This window comes from Camponotus floridanus, unplaced genomic scaffold (genome assembly GCF_003227725.1).
Source record: "Camponotus floridanus strain SB8 unplaced genomic scaffold, Cflo_v7.5 scaffold383, whole genome shotgun sequence".
In the NCBI taxonomy this organism is placed as follows: domain Eukaryota; kingdom Metazoa; phylum Arthropoda; class Insecta; order Hymenoptera; family Formicidae; genus Camponotus; species Camponotus floridanus.
The window spans coordinates 19,199-31,073 of NW_020229529.1; positions in this window are offsets into that span (position 1 = coordinate 19,199).

Here is an 11,875-nt window from a genome sequence, read left to right on the forward strand (position 1 = left end):
CCCTTCAAGCCATACAACTTTTATCTGAAACACTTCTTCCTAAAGTGCATAGTTTATGAAATATTCGACCGGTCCGGGACTTTTGGGACACTCTGTATAAACATTAGCGCGCTATTATTTGCGCACTCAAGGTCGGTATTATTGTCTCTTCGTCATCGAAATATTTTACGTACTTTAACATATATACGTGAAATATATTAAAGTATTATACAAGTATTTTTTAGATTATATACATTTTTTAATTGTATGATTATCCTTCTCTAAGAAAGGCATGTTATTGACATTGTTGCCTCTTTTCCGCGATGATGATCGGTTATTGGTCGTCAATAGTAATTTGCTGAGCGACTTGCTTCGTGTCGTTTGACAGTTTGAATTTGACAGGTTGACTGTTACGTTAAGGAAAGAAGAAATATAAAATAAATTAAAGTTAAAGAGAAAAAGGATGGAAGAAGCGGAAAGACAAATAGAGAAAAGACATTTTATATATATATATATATATATATATATATATATATAGAGAGAGAGAGAGAGAGAGAGAGAGAGAGAGGAAGAGAGAGAGGGAGAGACGGAGAGAAATTATCATATCATTATAATTATTATGTTATGTTGTATACAATATTTTAATATTATTAGTTACATTTATAATTATATGTTATTTATGGTAAATGTTTTATTTAAAGTAGGAGAGAGAGAGAAAGAGAAAAGATAGACAGAGAAAGAGATAAAGAAATTTTATTAAAAAAAGTAGAGAGTGGGAGAAAAGGAGAGAGAAAAGAGAGACAGAGAAATAGAGAAAGAAGCAAAAAAAGAGAGAGCAAGAAAAAGAAAAGAAGGTAATTATGTTGTTATGTTGTATACAATATTTTAATATTATTATTTATAATTATGTTATTTATGGTAAATGTTTTATTTAAAATTATATAGAAGAAACAAGATAACGAAAGAGAGAAAGAAGAGAGACAGAGAAAGAGATAAAGAAATTTTATTAAAAAAGCAGAGAGAGGGAGAAAAGGAGAGACAGAGAAATAGAGAAAGAAGCTTTATTAAAAGAAGCAGAAAAGGAGAGAGACAGAGAAAGAGAAAGAAAAGGAGAGAGGAATATTAGGTAATAAATATTATTATTAAATATTATTATCTATAATTTATTTAATTTTTGTAAATAAATGATCAATATGTTTAATTAACATATATATATTTATATATACAGGGTGTTCGGGCAGATCGGGGTCAAATTTTAAAGAGTGATTCTTCATGATAAAATAAGATAAAAATCAAGAATAAAAACATTTCGACGGAGGCTTCCTTTTTTAATTATAAACGTTTAAAGATTTATATTTAAAAGGCACGGCAATCCGCCTGAGGCGGATGTCCACACAAAAACTCACAAACACGAATATTCACCGAAAATATTCATTGCACTTTTGTTGCTGTATAATAACGTACAAGAACATTATAATAAATGTTCAAAATGCCCACCATTCTGTTGTACGCAGAGTTCGATTCTTCTGTAGAAATTTTGTCTTATTTTTCGGAAATCCATCATTACGTGTTGTATTATATTTTATGTAAATATAATGCTTTGTTGTAATTCTTCCAATGTTAACACCGGCGTAGAATATACCAAAGTTTTTAGATGACCCCAAAAAAAGAAATCGAGGGGATTCAAATCAGGAAAGCGAGCAGGCCAAGGGATAGGTCCTCCTCGACCAATCCATTTATTTCCAAAATTATTCGTTAAATATTCTCGCACAATTCCAGTATAATGTGGTGGTGCACCGTCATGCATAAACTATATGTCTCTGCGTACTTGTAGCAATATATCTTCTAGAAGTTCAGGCAACTGAAATTGTAAGAAGTCCATATATACCTGTCCTGTCAACCGAGGCAAAATAACAGGATCAATAATTTTATCACCAAGAATTCCTGCCCAAATATTAGTAGAAAATTGTCGCTGAGAATTTGTTTCTACCAGTGCATGTGGATTTTCGTCGGCCCAGACGTGACTATTATGAAGATTCACTATGCCGCATCTATTAAAAGTTGCTTCATCAGTGAATAATATTTTTGATATAAAATCTGGATCTTCTGTAATTTTAGGCAAGATCCACGTACAAAAATTAAATCTCCTTTCAAAATCTCTTGCTTCCAATTCTTGCACTCGCTGATAATGATACGGGTGCAATTGTTGCTCTTTTAAAATAGTCCATACAGTGCTGTTACTAATTTTCTTCTATTCGTGCAATGTTTTTTGTACTTGTGCAAGGATTTTCTTCAATGTGTCGCAACACTCTTTCTTCTAAGTCCAGATCACGTTGACTGTATTCACCGAAATTCCTAGCTTTTAACATTCCAGTATCCCGCAATCTCTGATCAATTCTTGTAAATGTTTTTCTATTTGGCACATTTCTATTTGGATATTTTTCTTGATAAATACGTCGGGCTTCTGTAGCATTACCGTTTGCTCGGCCGTAACATAAATGTATATCCGCAAGTTCTTGAAAAGTATAATTCATTTTTCAAAATACAATGAATTATAATATACACGAATGAAAATGTACACGAACGAAAGAAAAGACAGAAAGAAAAGGAAAGATAGAAGAATGTATTTAAAACAAAAGATAGAATAGAATTATTGACGATACATGACGCCTAACAATAAATTACGAATTGCTATGTGAGTTAGATTTCAATCAGCATTTTACATACATTATTCTCTTTACATAAATATATTTTTCTTGCAATATATTGCTTTATGTTTACATTTATTTCAAAATTTAAATTTTATTTGTACTTAACTCTTTAGTTACCTGAATTGTTAGAAAATATATCTCTGCAAATGTGCAAAAGTATGGTTTATGCATTATGTGGTTTGTGCACCACATTATACTATGATAGTGTGAGAATATTTAAGAAATAATTTTGGAAATAAATAATAAATAATTTCTGTATATTCTATGCCGATGTTAACATTGGAAGAATTAGAACAAAGCATTATATTTACATCAAATATAATACAACACATAATGATGGATTTCTGAAAAATAAGACAAAATTTCTACAGAAGAATCGAACTCTGCGTACAACAGAATGGTGGGCATTTTGAATATTTATTATAATGTTCTTTTACGTTATTATGCAGACAAAAAAGTGCAATGAATGTTTTCACTGAATATTCGTGTTTGTGAATTTTTGTGTGAACATTCGCGCAGAAGAACAATTGCACCCTATGAAATATTATTAATTATTTATGTGAACAGATTTGTGTGGAGTAAAATATTGCCGTGTCGAATATCGCAGATTTTACATCAGCTGCTACGAGATAAGCTTCTGTACTTATGTGTCACAGTATATTTTAATAAATAAAGTATATTTTGATTTTAGCGACGTAACCTACGCACGTCTGAGATCGGCGGATTGCCGTGCTTCAGGCGGATTGCTGTGTCTTTTATGTAAATCTTTAAACGTTTATAATTAAAAAAGGAAGTCTCCGTCGAAATGTTTTTACTCTTGATTTTTATCTTATTTTATCATGAAGAATCACTCTTTAAAATTTGGCCCCGATCTGCCCGAACACCCTGTGAAAAAATGAAATAATGTAAGAGAGAGAAAATTAAGAGAGAGAGAGAGGGGGGAGAGGGAGGGAGGAAGGGAGAAAGAGAGGAAGAAAAAGAGGAAGAGAGATAGAAAGGAAGGAAAAGGGAGAAATAAGAGAGAGAAAGAATAAAATAATAAGGAGAAAAATTAAGAGGGAAAGAATGAAAGTTAAATTATTAAGAAATTAGTGAAAGAAAGAAAGATGAGAAAAAGAGATATATATAGTTATATATATTGTGACGTTGCCGTCACGACGGACGTCCACCCGCCAAAAAGACCGCGTGACGCGAACCGAGCGGCCGCGTCGGTCGAGAAATCGAGAGCCCCGCCGGGATTTCCAGAGAGGCGAGAGCGTTCGTTTGTAATCAAAAGCATTATTATTAATCATATTTGTCGAAATTATATTGTTTCGGATGCCATAAATCATCGCCGACAATAACGAAGAATAACCAGGAAGCTAGCAAGAAAAGCAACATCGCCGAATCATCACCGATCAAAACATCGGCCGAGGAAAACAAGGATCGGCGATACTCGTTCAGGCCTCGCGCGACTTCGGTCCATCGGCCCAGCATCCCAGGGCCGGCCAGCTACGACGGGCGTCGAAAACACCCCGCGATGAGTCTAGGCCTCGTCTGAAGAAATCCGGAAATTCACTACCCTCCACTGGAGAGGGACGGAGGCAGCAAATATCGGCCCTGACGGGAGAATTCCCAACCACTTTGCGTTGAAACACGCGCAGGAACAGCGGACCGTCGAAGGCGCGGGACCGCGGGCGCGCGATGCGCCCTTGCGCCGCGCTCGAAAATCCGAGCGCGCCAGGACGGGCCTAGCACCCCTCTCGATGAGGTAAGGGGTGGATAACTGGGAATAAATATCGCGATTCCGAGAGAAAGTGATCCTTGTTCTTCGAGATTTACTGTCAAATCAGATCGAGAATATCGCGGACGCTCAGCACGTGAGAAGACGAACTAGAGGAAACGGCACGCGGCGAGTTCAACGGTGAGATCACCCGGCTATCTTCGTGTGCAATTGCCGAAATTTGTACGCCGTCCACCGTTACGGCTCGCGGGTCGACCCCTCTGGCCGGTCGCGATTAGTGTTTCGTTTACGAAAAATTGGCGGTAGTGTGGAGAATTTGAGTGCGACCGTAGCCAAGGGGCGACAGGGAACCGTCGATCGGTCTCACCTGATATACTCGTTCGCCTCTCCGTTATCCCTGTAGCGCGTGGTGGTAGCAACGTTTAATATTTTAAAATCGAGGCTGGCGCCGGTCGGAATTGCGCGATTCCGACCGCCCGGAAGTGCTGTCGACCGTCCACCGAAAGTAAGAGTTCCGCAACCGCTTTTACTGCTAAATTTTTGGGAGTGAGCGTGAGAGTGGGCGTATTCATCCCTTCAGAGGGCCGAGATTGGACTCACGTACGCCAGAAAGAGTGTTTTAAAGAGGCGGTGCGCGACGAGAAGACTCCTCTCGGCTGAAAAGGGTGAGTACCTTGGAAATTATCGTAGCGGACCGGAAGTTACGCGATCTGAGTGGACCTCGATTCTTGACTATCTCTCTTTCCGTGCGTTCCATTTTGCGACCCGCGACCCGCCGTCCTCGGATGCGCGAGCAATCGGCTGTCGGAGGCGCAAACTGTCGACATCCGCCGCGCCGTGTGCGCACCGGTGGGAGCGCCTGGTCATTTCAATATGCGAAGTCAGTGTTCAGATTGATTAGATTATACAGCCGTTCTCTCCGCATACTATATCGTCTTGTCGTTATTTCTGTCCACTGCAATTAAATATAAAGTATTACGTGTTCATTTCCGTTTTCGATAAAATTTATTATAAAATCTTGTATTTCTTTCTCCGTAATGATAATATTTGGTGCACTTCTTTCTGTTCTCTGTAATGATAACATTTTGCGTACTTCTTTCAGTTCTCCGTAATTAAAACGTCTTGCGTATTTGAGTCTGTTCTCCGTAATTATAGAGTTTTGCGCATTCGAGTCTGTTTTCCGTAATTGTAAAATCTTACGTGCTTGACTCTGTTTTCTGTCATTGTAAAGTCTTGCATATTCGATTTTGTTTTCCGTGATTTTAAAATCTTTACGTATTTGAGTCTGTTTTCCGTAATTGTAAAATCTCACGTACTAGATTCTGTTCTCCGTACTTATTATATCGTACGCGCTTGCTGCTGTTTTCAGTCATTGTAATCCTCTACGCGCTTGATTCTGTTTTCAGTAATTGTGATCTTTTACGCGCTTGATTCTGTTCTATTCTCTTCTGGCTCACGGAGTCGATTTTTGCAATACACGCTTATATTTTATACCATCTTCACCAACGTGTTCGCTTTCTTTTCTTTCGTACTCCCCTTGCTGCGTTCCCCGCTTCCTTCAACAAATTATTAACGTTTATCCCTAGACCCCGCCCCTCTCCCGTTAGGCGAGCTAATCGGCCCGTGGCGAGGTCAGCTGACGTTTTTCGTGTCTTTGGCATTGAGAAAACAAAAAAAAATTGATACGTGAAAGACCGTATCTGGCGCCCAACCTCGAGATATTGAGACGGACCCTGCTCCGTCACGGCTCACGCGCGAACATCCCCCATCCCTGTCCCTCCGAGCGTGAGACTATTATATTCGTCCGGTGTTTGACGGCGTTTTAAAAAAAAAATTTAAGATAGAATAAAGGAGAAAACGTGGCAATATATATATATATAGTTGTTCAATTTTATTAATATTATTTAATATTATTAAAGTTATTTAATATTATTAAATTGAATTATAACATTAAATATATATTGGAATATTATATATCTTGAATATTTAAATATTTGAATATTTTATTTTTTCATGTAATAGCTCAATAGCGCGCGCGAAGCGCGTTGCTCTAGTATATATAAAATGATATATATCTAAAAACTTATATTTCAAAATGGCTAATGGCTGGATGTCCAATACCTGCAAATAGTTTCTTAAAATGAACTATAAATTAATGTTAATATTCTTAGCACCTAGAAATAATTTTTCAAAAGGGAGACAAATTATATAATTAAAAATATATTTGTTCGTAATCATTTTTATCAAAAAATTAATAAAAATTATTCACAATATAAAATTATTTGAAAAATAAAAATTTATAAACAACGCTATATCCATATTTAATCTTAAATATTATTAAATCTTTCTAGCATTAGACAATAATAATACCAATCCTAATAAGATAGAATTTTTTTAACGAAGAAAAGAAAAGATACATTTTTTCATCTAAATATATATTACTTATTATTAATTCGACTTTAAAGAAGCATATGGCGTTCGTCGTTGAATTACTATCAAAATTGCTTTCAGATATTGCCAGGAAAACCTGAGATTAGTTCCTTCAATCTTACAATAAAAATTCCCAATTTTCAACAGGGCACCGAACTAGACGTCGCGAATGGATCTCACAAGAACTGGTGAGAAATAATTCTCCATGATCAAAATTGTTTCGATTCCTCAGCGGTATGAGCCACGCAACTTTCATTAACGTTTATTTAACGGAAGGAATAATGATAACTCTTTTATTAAAACGACAATCTAGTCTAAGAACGCGAAAAAAACGTAGGAAAAACACGGTGATTTCGCAATAATTTATTAATTTATTTATGAATATTTTCAGATACAAAATTTGTAAATACAAATATAACTGAAAAAACAAATTATTAAATTCATAATAATTAACTCGCGATTCTATAATATCGAAGGTGATCGTTAAATTTTGTGAAGCTAATATTTAATCCTTGATTTATCACATCGAATCTTCACTCTCTTATTCGACATTACTTTATATTTAATTAACAATATTTAGGAATATAATCTGACGAGAGGAACAGTGATAAAATTCGTTTGTTCGTTTGTTAAAATGATAATTTTGTACAAGAACGCGAAGAGAACGCGAAAAGAACACGGTATTTTTGCAATCATAATTTAATAATTTATTTTAAGAATATTCAGTTATGGAATTCATAAATAAATAAAGCTAACGGAAAGCATATCATAAATTTATAATAATTTATTCGCGATTCTGTAACAAAGGTGTCCGTCAAATTTTATAATGCTTATATTTAATCATTAATTTAATATCGAATTATTATATTTTATATAAAAATTTTCCGAATTTGTTAATGACTCTGTGACATGAAAATACAAACAACTCTTTTATGAATATTCCAAAAATATGTACTACAGAAATAAATACTTTAATGAATTACTATTATATTAATTACTATTATGTTATCATTATACGTATATTTTCGATAATTTTTCGTGTAATTTACATAAGAATTTACAATCGTAAATACAATTTCATATAATATAATTATAGTCATAATTGTATTGTATTTTACAATTAAAATATCAATGTTAGATTATAACTAAAATACAATTATAACTATTTATAATTTACAATTTACAATTTATAAATTTATGATGCTATCAGTGTCAAGTAATAATATTCCATTTATTCAAATATTTAATAACATCGATATAATAATTTGATATTGATAGCATTAACATTTAGATTTAATATTATATTTTTGATTTAATACACACATTTTTAAGTTTTAAAATAAAATATAACATGTTAAGATTTCTTGAACGTTAATAATTATGCAGTTTCCTTAATATTTCTGAAGATAATTCTGATAATTTAAATTTCACTTTTAAAACGCTATGTTAATTTCACTTTTAAAACTATGTTATATTTGTTTTTAGATCGTTTTTAAAAATAAATTCAACTAAATGAAAATCATTTTAATTTATCCCTAGGATTATTGGAATATTAAAAGAAAGAATGAATCTTACTTAATAGCCCTAACAACCCTATTAAAAGACTCTATAAACTATTGAAAGATTCTAATAATTTTAATAGCTCTAACAATCCTACTATTACAGAATTCTAATGATCTTAAGAGCCCTAGAGATTGGAGGAACCTATCTCTAATCACCACCTCACCTAATCATCTATATATTTTAGTCACGTGCCCTAACCGCCTATCCTAACCGTATTCTTCAGGCCAGTTGAATCTACCTTTCGTTGATCCTGGCCACTTTCTTTCTCGATTTCTAATCAGAAATCGAAGAAGGAGATAATTATTCCTTTATTTGCCGGATAATTACCGGCAAAAGAGAAATATTTACGCTCATTTAGCAATCATTTAACGATCGTTCGTTAAATATTGAATATAATTTTATTTTAACTGAAATAAAGCCAAATTACTACAAGTTTTTATAAATTTCTATAAATTATATTTTATAATAAAATATAAAATTTATGTGTGTATTTATCATATTACAAATTATTTAATTAATTAATCATTTGATTTTATATTAAGTTAAAATAAAGTTTAAAAACAATATCTACAAATAAATTCTACGATGGATGAGCTATGAGCAATTAGAAGAAAGTGCGTATTATAAGAATAAATTAGTATTAAAAATTGATAAAATTGATAATTGTTAATGCGTGTCCTTTATTTAATAAATTAGACAAAATCTTTACAAAAAAAATCTTTTCTTGATCTCTCTTTTTTTAATTAATATTTTAATATATTTTTGCGATAGATGCAAAGCGTAAGTTCGAAAAAACTTATTAAAATTATTTAATTTAATTTAATTAATTTAATTTAATTTAATTATTTAATTTAATTTATTTAATTTAATCCATCTTAGCTCATCCATTTTAAGACAACGGATTTATTTACAATATACAATTTACATCTACATCTACATCTGCAATCTTTACGAATCCGTTACCTTAAAGTTAAATAAAAGTTTTTTTCACTCACCGGCACTGATGCGCAACAGCGGAGTTGTTGTTATCGAAGCTAGTTGTCTGTAACATACAAATATAAAATTCATTTATAATAATGCTCATAAAATGCAATTAATGTTTAAAAAAATTTTTATCGCGCGGAATTTTATATCCGATGTGTAAAATAATAAGCAGATAAACACGTATGGAAAAATTATTATGACTTTCATAAAAATCTTTCACTTTAATTCATTTAAATAATAAGATCGAATTATTGTTCGTTTATAACAAGTTAACGATTTATAACAATTAATATATAAATAATAATATTCACCATCAGGTTGTTCCGCCGGTGCCTCTCCCAGGCCTCCTCCTCCTTCTCTCATGTTGTTGGCGCGCGATTCTTTTAACGACACTCCCGCACTCGCGAGCAATATTTTTATATCACTATTTTCGTTATTTTACGCACGATACTGAATGGCACTCCCGCACTATTTCGATGCGATTAAAAATTTTATATTTTATCGCGCAATGTATATACTTAATATGTATATACCTTTAACGGCACTCCCTAATATGTACAATATATACCTAACGCGACGCGTTGACGAAACGCTTGCCATCCGCGGCATGTTGATGGCACCGACGATGTGAAAGGGTACTTAGCTTCGGGCACCTTAAGATTTATTATAAATTGAAAAATTTAAGATAAACCTCAAGGCACCATCCAAGTATTAAGCCCTCTCACCGCGACAAGGTGTACCCCATGGGAGAGTTATATTATATTATATATAATTTTATATATAATATAATATATAATTAATTTTGTAATATACTATATAAATTTTAATTCATAAATATAAACGATAAATAAAGATAAGAGAAAATCTATAATTTATATATTATATAAAGCAATGCTCAAAATAATTGTTAGAGAAAGAATTTGATAATATATGGAACGTCTCATATCACTACCTCACTGCTCGAGAGCCACTGAGTAAATGATCGTAAATCAGAAACATTACTGCGGTACTGTTTATATCGCCAAAATTGACTATGTAGAGAGAGAATTTGATAATATATGAAACGTCACTACTTTATTGTTCAAGGTTACTATACAAATGATCGTAAGTCATAAAACGTCGTTGAAATATTCTATGAGTGATTGCCGATTAAGAAAATTTAAAGCATTGGTTGAAATTTATTTAATTTTAATAAGTATCGTTAGAAAAATTATTATAATAAGTATTAATAATCGAAAGATCATAATAAAATTGATTTCTTTATCCCCTTTTATGTTCCCTTTTTCAATTTTTATTCGCAGTAATTAATGATTGCGATTCGATAAAGATTTATCGTTGCGATACATTTTCATGTCGTTTATCATAAATTAATTAATTTTTAGTTATTAATAATTATATCAAATCAATAATCGTTTCGATACTAATCGTAATCGTGTTTAGAAAAATATTCGACAATATGCGAAGCAAAATATTTATTATAATATAATTTATAAATTGATGATGCTATTAAATTTTTGAAAAATGAAGATATTGCAAGATATATTTTCCATTTTTTGAGACTCTTATTCAAGATTTATTTTCTATTGTGAGTGTTATAAATAACTTTTACACATATAATTTTGTTATAATTTTCTTAATAATTTGATATACATAATAAATTGTTATATAGAATATATACATAAAATATTTTATTATATTACACGAAAATATCAGAAATGCGTACAATGTAAAATTTATTAGAAATTTTTAGATTGGCGTATATAGCTGATAATCTATCGCAATCAAAACCATCCTTAATAAATTTATCGATTATGTCAATTAAGAAAGAGTACCCGGAATTTTAATGCATTTTGTAAGGTTTTTTAAAAGAAATGTTATCGCGAAAAGATAAACTAAGTTTTGATGTTACCCAATGATTAAATGAAAAAAAAATCGCGATTTAAATTTCACGAATATACATGACATATAAATAAATGACAGTAATAATAATATTTAATTACAATCCGTGTAATTTTTATAATACTAGACAACGCAAAGCGCGCGCTTCGCGCGCGCCATTTATTTTCTTTCATTATTCACTTTTCACTGTCACACAAGCTGTCAAAATTTGTAATAATCGCAAATAACAGCTGCTCACAACATGAATTGAGCGCATTAAAAGAACTAATCGGCATCGCTGAAAAGCGACAATAATAAACTTCGATATATTCGAGTAATCGACTTTACATGCACTTTTTAGAAAGGGAATCGCAATATAATGTTCGCACGCGCAATATAATTATTATCGTTTTGTATGATAATAAAAATATTGCGACGTTAGAGGCGCATTTCATATGATCTGCAATTATAATAGGAGAATCTGCAATTATAACATATACGTAAAAAATCAAACGCGGATGCAGAATTTAATACTTGATTTATTTTCAAATATACAATTTTATGTAAAAAAATTTTACGATTAAAAGTAAAATATACATATCTTGTT